This window comes from Hibiscus syriacus, unplaced genomic scaffold (genome assembly GCF_006381635.1).
Source record: "Hibiscus syriacus cultivar Baekdansim isolate YM2019G1 unplaced genomic scaffold, ASM638163v2 tig00012483_pilon, whole genome shotgun sequence".
Classification (NCBI taxonomy): Eukaryota; Viridiplantae; Streptophyta; class Magnoliopsida; order Malvales; family Malvaceae; genus Hibiscus; species Hibiscus syriacus.
Window position 1 is genome coordinate 68000 of NW_024062281.1, and position 15497 is coordinate 83496.

A 15497-nucleotide genomic window follows, 5' to 3' on the forward strand; every position below is an offset into this window, starting at 1 on the left:
TTTTTGACAACTGTAAATAAGTTTAAGACATTCAAATTATCAAAGGAAATCAAAGATAAAATCTCATTGTTATGAAGATCAACATCTTTATTATCGATGATTGAATTGTAACGTCAATTTATAACTATGATAATAGATATAAGTAAAATAATAATTAATTACCACTCATTAAAAATAATAAAGATTTACAAAGAAAGATGTAACATACACTATACTCGTAAATAATTTTATACCTCAAATTTAGAGAAATTATTCATTATAAGTAAATTCATGTGTTAGGTACAAAGTCTTATGAATTTGTGACCCGAATTTTTTAATCCAGTTTAAAAAGCTACTCGTTTAATAGCAGAAATAAATTCGAAGAGAAATAGAGAACCTATAAGATTATACTTTTTTTGGTTAAATTTTGACTGAAAATAAGAATTCATATTAAAGAAGACTAGCTGTAATATTAGATTTCTTGCTCTTTAAGTTGAGGGACCTAAATGAAAGCTTTTGAAAAGTTTAGTGACCATTATTATACTTTACCCTAATAATAATTATGATTATTGTAAATCAAAAGACGTTTTATAATTCATATGAGAAATTATAATCGCAGACCCTATTATAATTTTGTCATGATAATAAATTTCTCTCTTTTATCTATACTTATTTTCCTTTTAGTATTTTTCACATAAAATCTTGATTTTTTTTAATCTTGTTCCCTTACATCGTTTACTTATTATTTTATAATAATATACATAATCACTACAAGGGGGAAATTTCACACATATTTATGAAAATGAGAGAATAAAAGCCTAAGACATACAGACATTTGAAGAAGAGGTGATAACCCTCGTTTTGCTATCAAGATAATTTCGGCTTCTTAATTAAATAGAAAGGAAAAGGTAGTATAGAGAAGTAGGGTCGATCCACAGAAATTGTGATTTTTGTGATTTAGTAAAACAGTTTCTTTATTTTAGGAAACAATAGAATTTCAGGTAAAATTAAAAAGATTTAATTAAAAAAAGATAATAATAAATAAAAAGAAAATAATAAAATAATAAATATTAATAATAATAAATAAAAATGGGTTTTAAATTGTTTAAAGAAGTATGATCAAATAAACAATTAAATAAACAATTAAATAAAATAACTAAATTGGGATAAAGAAAACTTATTATGAAAGCAGCCTTAGACTTCAACTTCGCCTCAAATTCCTCGGATCATCGAAACATGTTTTTACTTCAAGATTCATGTCATCTTACAAGGACAATTCTTCGCTGCCAAATCGGATTTTGTCGTTTCAATAATAACTGATTCCGATCTCAGTTTCCTTTTAACAAATAATTTTACTAAGTGTGTTCTAGGAAAGTTGAATATACGTGTCACATGGGTTGGTCAACAAAAAAAGAAAGAAAGAAATAAAGAAAAGTAATAAGAAAAGGGGAAAGCTTTGGGTTCCCGCATGGAACTGTAAATTTCATATATATTACTATAAAAAGAACTAAACCTAGAAATGGATTGTCATATTGGAAGGACAAATAAAAAAAAATATCAATTATGATGGTTACTTGCAACATTTGTATTGAATTGTCAAATCAAATTAATGGTATGTTTTTATTTATGTATGTGTGTATCATCTTAAGGTATGGTATGTAGGGACGGAGTCATGTTTTAGGTGAGAGGGACAATGGCTCCCAATTTTCATGATATAATTATATTTTAAGCCATTGATAGTTCTGAAATCATTATAATTAAGCTCTTGTCTTTTCAAAATTTTAGACAATGTCAATTTTAAAATTAATGAAATTAAATTTTGACCCCAAATTTGTCTAGTTTAATTACATTTTAAGACCTTTAAATTTTAAAATTAATAAAATTAAATCCTTAATCACTTAATTTTTATGATTTTATTATATTTAGATCTTATTTATTTTAAAAATAAACTTGTCCCCTCATAATTTAATCTTTACTCTGTCCCTCACGGTATGTTTACAAAAGTATAGCTTTCACCCTCTAATATAATAAGTGGAACGTGTCGCAACTGACAACGTACAAGTTGAAATTTGATAACCCAAAGCCGAAGCAGTGGTGCTGTTGGTACACCTGTTTTCTACCCCAAGAGTCTGGCTGATTATTTGGGCTTGGGAAGGCTGCATACTTTCCACTCTCTGCCAAAACATTGGCTGCTTCAATTCACGTTCCTGTTAATCCACAAGGCAATATTTAAGCAGCAACTTCCGTAAACAAACCTAACTTAAACCTATTCAACTATGTCTGTGTTATGCTTGAACGCCACATAGAAAATATGCAAATCTTGCATAAGTACAGTTAGTGTAGTTTAACAATATTTTGGGACATATATACATCTGCCTCTATATACACACATGGTATATGGTATTGGAAAACACGAGTAAATGTAATGAAGGAAGGAATGGGAGTGAAACACGATAAATATTCAATGCAATTCCATTCATGTTCACGTGGTGAATAGGCAGTAGGCATGAGAAGTGAGTTGGAACTGATTAGCGAGTTATGCAGTTGGATGGTTTGTACAAGTATCTGCTGCCGCAGGAAGAATACCTTTGTCTTCATCATCTTCTTCGCCATTCTTCTTATAATTGTATTGCTCAACTCCAACTTCAATGTGTTCTTCACCTTCCCTTACAGATATTATCCCACAACAACGAAAGCTGCAGGTGCATCAGAAAATATACCCTATTGTTGTGTGTGTCTATATGAAGCCGGAGAAGGGGAGAGGCTCCGGTGGCTGCCTCGATGCAACCACTGCTTCCATGTTGATTGCATCGATGGGTGGTTACAGTATGGATCCACTTGCCCTCTTTGCAGGACCGAGGTTTCGATTGCCTCCGGCCGTCAACACAATCAACTTCTTTCCTTTTTGCTCAACCTTTGTAGCAAAATTCATCACTAGGACATTGTTATTTTTTTAGCAAGCCAGTTCCAGCTTCATTTAATTCTCCCAAGTCCCTTTCTTTTTCCCTTTTTATGGATCAAATGTTGCTGGAAACTGCAGTGTTAAACTTTTATATGCAACAGAATAGAACAGCTTGTGACAACATGGGGTGTACATCTATGAATTATTTGCCCAAAAATTGTAAGTTTCATCATAAAACAAAGGAATAATAAATGCATATTTATGAGGGTGAAAGAGGAGCTGAGATAATGCAGAAATAGCAAATGGTAGGCTGATGAATAATTCATATTTGTGTTGGCTTTACTATTCAAAGACAATTAATTTGTTCCAACTACCCAATGTTAATGCTGTGGTCGGTAACCGACAAGTGTTTCTTCTTCTTTTGAATTGTTTTTTGTGCTTCAGCCTCAACCACCCCAACATCTGAATGATAGTTTTTGGTCAGTTATTTTAGTGGCTTCATTTTAATCAGCTAACTATTTTTTTTCAAAATGATACTTAAGCTTATGATTTTGTTCCGTTTTGATTACCCATCGTCAAAAATAAAAAAAACTATTGATGTGGTAATTTTTTTATTTTTTCGATGATGATGTGTCATTACCTTATGATGACACATTAACATCATCATTTATTTTTTAACGATAGGTGAACAAAATGGAACCAAAACATAAGTTTATGTATGATTATGAAAAATATATATATATATGGGTAACCAAAATAAATCTGCGAGAATAGATGAATGACAAAATAGGCAGTTTATCAATGATAGACTTTGAGCTTTGACGTGAGAATTGAGGACAACTTAATTACCTTACAAGGATAAGGTTTAGAGAGAATTAATTTGCCCTCACACTTTGTTTCTAATGACTTATCAAGCTTTCACATTCATCTTCATAGAATACAAATACATGATGACACTTTTATTGTGACATTTGCCGTTGATTTTGTTCAAATATTTTACTATACTGAAATTATGTATATATTTGTTGATTGAAATGATTACTGTTATTAAATTTGTGGTGAAACATATTACAAGATTAAAAATTAGGAAACATGATGTTGAACTTAAGGGAGTAATTGTTGAGTGTACTTGTTTGTATTGTTGTCTAAATATTAAAAAGAATGAATCAAATATTGTTCTTTCTTTTCAATTTTTTGTTTATTATGTTCTTTCAAACTCACAAATGATCCACCATGCGTGGATTGCCATAATTGTTATGGAAGACGACTTTCTGTCTCCTTTTCCTCTGCATAGGGATTGTGTAGGGACTGTTTTTTAAGTAAATAAAAACAGTTTTCAACGTGCTTTTCTGATTCTCTTTTAGCAGCTGTATTGCTCCAACCATCATATGCTTCTGTGTTGTGATTTGTGTCCCTCTTTGATTTTTGGTTATGTTGTTGTAGGAAGGACAAACCAAGTTCATCCTTCCCAGAGAATGACCAAAATGTTGAGATATCAATTAGAGCAACTGCATATTGGATGGTGGTAGGTAATGGTTCAATGAACTTGTGCAGGTGCAAAAATTGTAGTGATAGTAGCCTCAGCTACTGCTCTCGTTGCCTTGGAACTGGGGGTATATAAGGAGCTTCCATTGCGTGAAGAGAGATGAAGATGCCACCAAACATCAGATTGAAGCTGACCGTGATTCACAGACTGCAGCCGGTAGACTGTTTCATCACAATTTAGATATGAACTGGTGGAAGGGAACATTCATATGCACTATACCATCAAGTCTTGATGAGATTCCCATAGCAAGTTTGTAGAGTAGACGTTGGCCCAAGCTGCTTCTTTGGCTATGGTAAGGAACAAAATTTGGTTGTTAATGTTATTAGATAAAAGGTGCTACTTACAGAGCAGTCATCATGAACACGCCATATGGTCCCTCCCAGAAGGTTTGCCACAGACAGGACTGTCAACTGAGGAAAATAGTTCTGCTCTGACACTGGGACGGTGTTTGTTATGATTACTTCTTGGAAAAGGCCACTTGACAACCTATCTATTGCAGGAGGACTGAAACCAGGCAAACGAATCAACACAGTTACTAATATGATGGGATACACAAATTTTCCCTTTGCATTTTTATCATACAACGCACAAACAAAAAAGGTTTGATACAAAACTAAACCATCATTACCTAAATAGCATTTGATACATAGTTCATTAATAAATCCCAAACTTTTAACAGTTTTGGGATTCTAAAGCTGCTCCAAGAGTACTAACAAATTCAAACTTTTAAGAGATGTCCAAATTGTGGAACTGCTTAAATATTGTGTCCTACGCGCATATTTAAACACTGATAAAGATCCAGGCACCATATACCTAAAAACAGCATGTGTACTGCACGCATAAACTTCCTGGGCCCCCTCTTGATGTAAAAGAGCTGCGCCTTTGGCGAGTGTCCCTGTGAAACCCACAATTCAATAATTAACAGCTAATGAAGATTCAGTAACTAGCATTCTCATGTTAACGCTGATAAAGAAGAAATAATATATGGCAAGGCTAATATATTCTGATTTTTGGGATACAGTCGCACAAAGAAATATCATCAGAAATCACATTTTTCCCCAGAGATAAAGAGAAGAATACCAGCAGTGTCAATCATGTCATCCACCATCACTGCAACCTTTCCCTTCACATCACCTATCAAATTCATTACCTATAAGTTCATATTTGTTTGTTAATTTCAAGTTCAATTTGAGAATAGCACCATATTAATTTTACAGCACAGAAAGTTTAAACGAGAAAGCGAAGCTTGAAATTAGAAGCAAATATTGGGCTAAAGATAGTTATTATAATAACTTCCTAAAATTTCCAATGCACATAAAAGTGCAGAGCCGCGAAATTACACTGTTTAAAATGTTATTCCATTGAGATTAAGCATAAAACAACTCTGAAAACTTAGATCTCACCTCTGCAACATTATGCCCATGACGCCTTTTATCAACAATAGCAAGAGGCGCATCCGATAATTTTTAGGCAAAAGCACGTGCTCAAGCAACACCACCAACATCAGGTGAGACTACCACCAAATCATCAGAAGATATTGTCTTGCTAGCAAGATAATCAAGAATCACAGGCTGGAATTGCAGAAAAGAAATATTTTGCAATGAGCAAAAAGTTCATAAAGAACATGTTGCTGGCATAGAACAGGGCAGTGTCAAGAACTGATACAGGAGCAGATAAAGCTTTTGCATTAAAAATTCATAAGTTGACACAAAAAAAGAATACAAATATAAAAGCAACTCCTCATAGAAGGATTGCATTTAAGCTTTTCATAAATACTAAAGTTTAGATTCTTGATTCGTACAGTAATTTTGCTAAATACTTAAGTTAGTATCTATTTGTACCTCTAAACATAGAACATCAAAGCTATATAGATAGTATGTGAAAAAATTAGCTGCCCATAAACATGATCTACTGGGATATCAAAGTAAACCATGGATTGCACAGAATGAAGATCACAAGCAAGAACACGATTTGCACCTGCTTCAGTAATCAAATTTGCTACAAGTTTGGAAGCAATAGATTCAAGCCCCTGAGTCTGGAAGAACAGTGGATAAAATAACCAATCAAGCAGCACTATGCGTCTAGTGAAGAATGCATATGCAGTTATCATCTCAAGATGTGCCTTTTCATTTAAAGGATATTTGAAGTTTCATGATTGGAAATGGAATTCTCTCTTACTTTCTTTTAGATCCAAGAAAATGTTTGAACGGGATGTTTGGAAACTCTAAAAAAAGCCAATATGTTGTACTTGAAGAACCAAAACCAAGGAAAATAATTCAACCAAAGTGATGCTGTACTTACTTTAATACAATTAGCATCTTTGAAATTAATATGAATCAAACAGCATTTACTTTCTATCGTTTAGAACGGTAAGAAATGATACAGAATTTTACAATTTAAACCAAAATAGAGAGAATCCTAAAACAATAATTCAAATGAAAATCTGGAACTTAATTCCATTTGATCAAGCATTTCATAGTATAGACGAGTTTTGAACTGAAGGTAACACAGTAATTGGGCGTAGTGAGTTACCTTTCTGTCGGCCCTGGCATATCCAAAATAGGGAATGACAGCAGTAATGTTCTTAGCAGAAGCATCAACCATAATGAGAAGCTCCATAAGATTCTCATTGGCAGGGGGACAAGTGGGTTGCACCAGGTACACGTCACACCCTCTCACACTCTCTTGCAACTGAACATAAATCTCACCGTCGGCAAAACGCTTTATCTTGATTTTCCCAAGCTCCAGACCCATATAGCATGCTATTTCCTATCCAATATAGAAACAGCAATTACACAACTCAGATTCCTGTATATCTAGATACTTATCAGATAAATAATCTAAACAATCTGAAAGAAAGAAAGAAAGAAAGAAAGTGTTTGAGTTGAATACAAAACCTGAGCAAGAGCAGGGTTAGCAGTGCCAGAAAAGAAACGGAGCCTAGTATCGTTTTTGTTGATATCGTTTTGGAAATGGGAGTTCGGAGACAAAAAGGTTGGCAATGCAGGGTCGATGGTGAGGAGAGGAAAAAGCGGCTTTCCATTGTCGAACTTCAACGGCTCCACCACATTACATCGCTAGAATAAAGGAAAACTCGGATTTTAGCTCCGAAGATTTTATTAGAAAATCAAGGGGAAAATAGCAGAAACTCTAGATTGAGAGAAAAAGGAACTCACGAAGCGGTGCCGGAGAGGGAAGCGAGGGTGGGTGTGAAGGGGAGTAGCAGTAGTGAAGTGGAAGAAGAGAGGCCGAGCAGAGACGACGACATTCATTCACCTCAAGATTTATCAAATCTGTATAGGGCTAGGGTTTCAATTTCAAACGCCCATCATCTTCTGCCTCTTCTTCTTATACTAAATGATATATAAAAGCTAATAATTCATGTCACACCCATAAATTGACACAATATTATAAATAAATATATTATAGCACTATAATTAAGTAAGGGTGATCATAGGGTTTAAAACTCTTATCCCATGATGTGATAGACAATGACTAACCACTAAACCATGATATTATATTTTTTATATACCACTAAGTCATGTTGCTATTTGTTTTATTTAAAACAATAAGTGCTTGTTTTATTTTAAAGATTGGATGATTAACTATTATTGCAAATTCATTCCCCGTTGAGAGTTAATTCCCAAATAGAAGAAACTTAAGTCACCATTTTTCATCACTGTTTTAGTCGTGGATTTTGTGCTCCGTCGTCGAAAATCAAACTGGTGTCATCCAACGATGAAAACCCAACCCTAAATTTCACGTATTCAACCACAGTTTGGCCGAATCGAGAATAAAAACTTCTTAAGGATATTTTAAAGCGGTATGTTTTTCATCTCAATCTAGTTCTTGCTACATATCTATGATCGTTTACTGTGCTTTTTTTATGAACGAAGGGTTGATCAGTGATGAGGCATGTTTTGGGTTTTGTTGACCGGCCGGTGAAACTTCTTTGCTCGTTTTATCAATTGGGTTATTGAATTATTAAATAATTTTTAATAATCATTTTTCTTTCTTATCGCAAGGAGAATTATCTTGGATTCGAGTTCATATATTTGACAATATGGGTTTATAAGAGGAAATTTTGAAAGCTTCGGGTGTTAGTTTTGTAATTAATTTATGTTAGGTGCTATTTCGGTAAATATTTTTAAAAGTGTTATTTTCGTAATTCTTTTTAAAAGGGTGCTATTTTGGTAATTATTTAAAAATAGTTATATTTTGGTAATTATTGTTAAAACAATAATATTTTGGTAATTATTTTAAAAACAGTGATATTTTGGTAATTATTTAAAAAATAGTGATATTTTGGTAATTATTTTAAAAAAGTGATATTTTCGTAATATTTGACTCACTTTGACCGGCTTTAACCGACCATTAAACGACCTTTGATTTTATTCGAGGATACCTATTCTGATATTTTTCGACGTGCCGAAGTTCGTTTCGCTAAATTTGAATCTGAATGCCTCCAAATCATCAGTCAAACCCGTTGACTTTGACTTTGACCAAGAATTTGAATTTTTGAAAAGTCATACTTTATGTTTTTCGACGTCTTGATTCCGATTCCGCAATCCGTTTGGTCAAATTCAGACTCGAAATCCTCCAAATTAATAGTCAAACCCGGAAAATGTTTATATACTTAAGAATTTTAGCTTTGATCAATTAGGTAAGACTTGGGGTTGATAAATTATTATTGTTTGAAGGTACAGGAGACTCTCTGGATCGTTCGACAGCTCGACCCAGCTCTTCTAGATCAGTTAAACCACATGTGCCAGTATTCACCCGTAAGACCCGTAAATTTTATGATTTTAGAGATTAATTATGTTACTCATTAGTAATATAGTGTTATTATAAATTAGGTTCGAAAACTGTAGCAGAGCGTGGTGAGACCAGCAATCAGTAGATCTACTACTTGAACCTATTATCGAGGTGTGTTCCCTATTTATTACTGAACTGTTTTATTTGTTTTAATATGTGGTACATCGAATTCTTTGGGTTGTTGTTTTATTGATGCACCGATTTAATGTGATGGTTTATGTATTATGACCGCTATATGATTTTGTTTTGAAATGGTATAGGATTACCATGTTTATGGATTTATGGAATTTATATCACGGTACAATTCAATTTTTGGAATACGAATTTATAAAGTACAGCTCTGATCAAGCTGTAAAATTTTACAGACCTAATGTGACTCTTAGGTAGGCTTTGTGGCCTTGAGATCATTCTCGGGTAGGCCTTGCGACTCTAAGATGTGTTCTTAGGTAGGCCCCACGGCGCCGAAATCTATCTTGGGTAGGCTCTCAGGCCCTAAGATGTTCCCTTACGGTAACTCTTTTATGGTATTTATTGTAGTATAATTTTTATGAGATTTACTGGACTATAATTTGTTTAGTGTATCTATCATGATTTTATAGTACTGTAGGGACACACTGAGCCTAGCTCACTTTTCGAAAATGTTTTCCCCTTTCAGATACTGTTGGTTAGATTCATCTGATCGAGCACTTGGAGGATCGACATATCTCTTGAAGTATATCGTATTGAAATGTTTTATCTTTTAAGATGACACTATTTTGGTAACATGTGCCTTATTTTAAAGTATTGATTTTATAATGATTACTCTTTTGCTATTTATATTTGGTTTATCGTAAATTTCGATTTTTAAGATATGTTTAAATTAATTGGTTTTTTTCATTATATTTATGAGTTGTGTTTTATAGTATAAATTATTATAATTTCATAAACATCATTTATAATGTGATTTTACCTTGATTGAATAATGGTTTCGGAAAAATATCTTTAAGAATCATGAATGTGATCCACTAGACTTAGTCGAAACGCATAGGCTGGATCTAGGGGGTTACATTTAATTGGTATCAAAGTTTTTGGTTTTTAAACCTCGAACTGTGTATGAGTCCAAATTAAAAATATGGTTTTGAAATATGTTACAAAACCTGTTGCTAAGGCCATGACTCAAAGTTTTTAAGATTTTAATTGTGTTTGAGACTCCAAGTGCTTATCTAACCCTAAATTTTATCTTCTGTAGTAAACTATAGATCTACCAAAATGAGTGCTAGATGTGGACGTCGAACTAGCCGAGGACGAGGTCGAGTGGCTAGATTTACAGATCCGATCGACGAGATTCGAGTAAATCCCCCACCTCCGACAAGTGATTCTGCTCCTACAACCCCGACAAATTTACCTCCTGCTGTTGGGATTGGCATGACTACACCGATCAGGGGAGCGACCGATAGTGAGTCTGATTCTACCAGAGTTGCATTTGATGAGAATTTTGGTAGACAATTTTTACAGTTGATTCAAGAAGCGGTCAGAGCTGCTGGTGTTGGATCTGAGGTGCCTATTTCTCAAACTATGATCGCCAATGGGGTCAGGACTTTTGGAGGACAGCTTGGAGGAATTCCTATTGAAGCAGAAGATTGGCTTCAAGATATAGAAAGACACATGGATCAGTTGGGTTTGGACCCAACTAAGAGATATTTAGGGGCAGTAGCGATGTTAGATGGCAATGCCCACACCTGGTGGGAGTCAGTGACCAGTAGTGTTCCTACCGATCGTTTGACATGGGATTTCTTTAAGGAGCGATTTCGGAGTCGATTCTTGGGGGAGCGTTACTTAGTCCAGAGACGACAACAGTTTCAGGACTTGGTTCAGGACGATATGACTGTTTCAGAGTATGAGATAGAGTTCTTGAAATTGTTAAAGTATGGAATCAGTCTGGTGCCTACCGAGAGAGATCGATGCCGTAAATTTGCCCTCGGACTCATATACGAGCTACGTAGGCAGGTGGTAGACCTTCAAGATGAGATTTTTGATGTGGTGGTGAGCAAAACCAAGGATGCTGAGGAGATGAAGGCTTTAGCTTCTAGTAGAGAGCGTGTTGATCAGGAGCGATCTAGGAAATCTTTTGGCCCTACTGAATCATCCGCACAGTCCGGTAAGAGGACTCGTACTTCAGCCCCTCAGATAAGCAATACACGCTTCAGGCCTGTAGCTTCATCACCTTCAGCTGTTAGTAGAGGTGGTTCTTCGGTTCCGTTTCAAATGACTCATTGTGACTTTTGTGGTAAACGGCACACGGGAGAGTGTTATAGGAAGACCGGGGCATGTTTTCATTGTGGATCTAGTGGTCATTTTCGGAGGGATTGTCCTCAGCTAGCTTCGTCTGAGCGGACCGCTACCCAGACTCTTGTGCGTTCACAGACTATAGTACATACTCCAATTAGAGATCGTAGCCAAGTAAAGGCTCGTGGTTCAGCGTCCAGGACAGAAAGTAGAGCCCGACCTCAGTAGAATAGAGGGCCAACTGTTTCTGAGGCTAGACAGCCAGCTTTGGTTTACGCCACTAGACGTCGGGATGACAGAGATGAGCCTAAGGTTATTGCAGATACATTTACTATTTATTCTATTACATACTTTGCATTACTAGACAATGGATCCACCCACTCCTTTGTATCGAGCTCAGTATCTCGAAACCTTCAGATTCCGATCGAGAACACTGATAATAATGTTACGGTTACGAGTCCAGTAGGACAGGCAGTATTAGTGAATAAAGTATTTCGGCATTGTCCTCTGGAGGTTTAAGGAGAAATTTTTCTCGCTGATCTTATGGAGCTTCCTTTAGAGGAGTTCGATCTAATTCTTGGGATGGATTGATTGAATAAACACAAGGTAAATCCGGATTGCGAGTACAAAAGAGCTACTCTGAAGACTTCAGATGGTCGTACTGTTGTGTTAATTGGGGAACGACGTGGCTATCTCTCCAATATAGTTTCAGCTATGGAAATTGATCGTATGATCAGGAAGGGATATGAGACTTTCATTGCCTGTATTCTGAACACTAAAGGTTCCTTGTCCACGATCGAGGAGATTCGTACAGTTAGCGAGTTTTCTGATGTCTTTCCGAAGGAGCTGCCTGGGTTACCTCCTGATAGAAAGGTAGAGTTCGAGATTGAGACTTATCCGGGATCTTCACCTATTTCTATGGCACCTTATCGCATGGCTCCAAAGGAACTTAAGGAGTTGAAGGTCCAATTGCAAGAATTATTCGATCGAGGATTTATTCGGCATAGTACCTCACCCTGGGGAGCTCTAGTTTTGTTTGTGAAAAAGAAGGATGTATCGCTAAGGCTATGTATTGACTATCGGAAGTTGAACAAGATGACGATCAAGAATAAGTATCCATTACCCAGGATTGACGACTTATTTGATCAGTTGCGAGGAGCTACTGTATTCTCTAAGATTGATCTTCGTTCGGGGTATTACCAATTGAAAGTTAAGGGGTCCGATGTTGCAAAAACGACCATTCACACTAGATATGGTCATTATGAATTCTTAGTAATGCATTTTGGTTTGATGAACGCTCCCGTAACTTTCATGGATTTGATGAATAGTGTGTTTCGACCATATTTGGATCAATTTGTGGTTGTCTTTATTGATGATATTCTGGTTTATTCTCGGACGGAAACAGAGCATGATGAGCATTTGAATATTGTTCTGCGGACCTTGAGAGAGCATCGACTATATTATTTCTGCTCGAGGTATTCAGGTCGATCCAAGCAAGATCGAGGCTATTGTGAATTGGAAACAACCCAAGAACGTCTTTGAGATCCGTAGTTTCTTGGGCTTGGCTGGATATTATCGACGTTTTGTCGAGGGCTTCTCGATCATTGCTGCTCCTTTGACAAAGTTGTTAAGGAAGAACGTGTCATTTGACTGGGGCGAGGCACAACAGAAGAGCTTTGAGAAATTAAAGGCGGTGTTGACTCAAGCACCAGTGTTGTTTCAACCAGAGTCTGGGAAGGATTTTACAATGTATAGTGATGCTTCACACTCAGGACTTGGCTGTGTTCTAATACAGGAAGGTAAGGTGGTGGCTTATGCGTCCCGTCAACTGCGACCACATGAGTGTAATTATCCAACTCATGATTTGGAGTTAGCAGTAGTGATTTTTGCCTTGAAGATTTAGAGACACTATCTTTACGGAAAAAAGTGTTATATTTTCACTGATCATAAGAGCTTAAAGTATCTTCTGACCTAGAAGGAGCTTAATTTGAGACAACGACGCTGGCTAGAGCTTCTAAAGGATTATGATTGCGTGATTGATTATCACCCTGGTAAAGCTAACATATTGGTGGATGCTTTGAGTCGAAATGCGGTATTGGTGTTAAGGTCTTTAATGGCCAAGATGAATTTATATGACGATGGCACTCTGTTAGCAGAATTACAAGTTAAACCGACTTTGGTTGATGAAATTAAAGTTAAGCAGCCCCTTGATAGCTCTTTGCTATCCATATTTGAGCAAGTAGAGCAGGGGACAAGCTCAGATTACGCCTTTGATCATGATGAAGTTTTATGCTTTAAGGGTCGATATTGTGTGCCTGATGATGTTGAGTTGAGGCAGATTATTCTTAATGAGGCTCACAGTAGTCCATATGATATGCACCCCGGTGGAGATAAGATGTACCGGAATTTTAGAGAGAGGTATCATTGGGTCGGCATGAAGAAGGACATCTCAGATTTTGTGGCTAGGTGTTTGACTTGTCAGCAAGTTAAAGCATAACATCAACATCCATCAGGTTTGTTACAGCCTATCAAGATTCCTGAATGGAAATGGGAGTGTATTACTATGGATTTTTTTACTGGCTTACCAATGACTCATTCGAAAAAGGATTCAGTTTGGGTGATTGTTGACAGACTTACAAAGTCAGCTCACTTCATTCATGTGCGGGTAAATTATACTTTGGACAAGCTGGTGAGATTGTATATTTCAGAGATTGTCAGATTGCATGGTGTTCCATTGTCTATTATATCTGATCGAGATCCGAGATTTACTTCGAGATTTTGGAAGGCGCTACATGCGGATTTGGGAACAAGATTGGATTATAGTACATCCTTTCACCCACAGACTGATGGTCAATCTGAGAGAGTGATTCAGATTCTGAATGATATGTTGCGGGGCTACGTAATTGATTTTCGTGGTAGTTGGGAGAACTTTTTGCTGTTGGCTGAATTTTCTTACAATAACAGTCATCAGACCAGCATTCATATGGCACCCTACAAAGCACTCTATGGGCGAAGATGTCGCACCCCGATTTGTTGGACTGAGTTGCGTGAAAGGAAGACATTGGGACCTGAGTTAGTACGCGAGACGGAGGACACAGTCAAATTGATTCATGACCGTCTGAAAGAGGCATTTGATAGACAAAAGTCTTATGCATATCAGAGGAGGAAACATATCCAGTTTGAGGTTGGAGATCATGTCTTTCTAAAAGTATCTCCGTGGAAGAAAATATTGAGATTCGGGCGTAAGGGTAAATTGAGTCCAAGATTTATTGGTCCATTTAATATCTTGAAGATGGTATGGCCTGTTGCATATCAGCTTGAGTTGCCTCCCCAACTCAGTTGTATTCATAATATATTTCATGTGTCTATGTTGAGGCGATACCATCCAGATCCAGTTCATATCATTAAGGTTGAGGATGTAGAGTTGAGACCTGATTTGTCATATGAGGAGGAGCCCATTCAGATATTAGAAAGGGATGAGTGAGTTCTTCGGAATAGGCGTATCCCAATGATCAAAGTTCAATGGAGTAATCGAGGCCCCTCAGAAGGTACTTGGGAGACATTGAAGTCAATGGAGGCTCAGTTTCCTCATCTAATTTCATAAGGTAAATTTCGAGGACGAAATTTCTTTTAGAGGGTGAGAATTGTCACACCCTATAAATTGACACAATATTATAAATAAATATATTATAGCACTATAATTAAGTAATGGTGGTCATAGGGTTTAGAACTCTTATCCCATGAAGTGGCAGACAATGACTAACCACTAAGCCATGATATTATATTTTTTATATACCACTAAGCCATGTTGCTATTTGTTTTATTTAAAACAATAAGTGGTTGTTTTATTTTAAAGATCGGATGATTAACCATTATTGCAAATTCCTTCCCGTTGAGAGCAAATTCCTAAATAGGAGAAACTTAAGTCACCATTTTTCATCACTGTTTTAGCCGTGGATTTTGTGCTCCGTCGTCGAAAATCAAACTGGT

General features: G+C 36.1%; 1 pseudogene; it reads right to left on the reverse strand.

Moving 5' to 3' along the window:
• Positions 1-4705: 4705 nt before the first annotated feature.
• LOC120205460 lies at positions 4706-7747 on the reverse strand (annotated as a pseudogene).
• Between the last annotated feature and the right edge of the window lie 7750 nt (positions 7748-15497).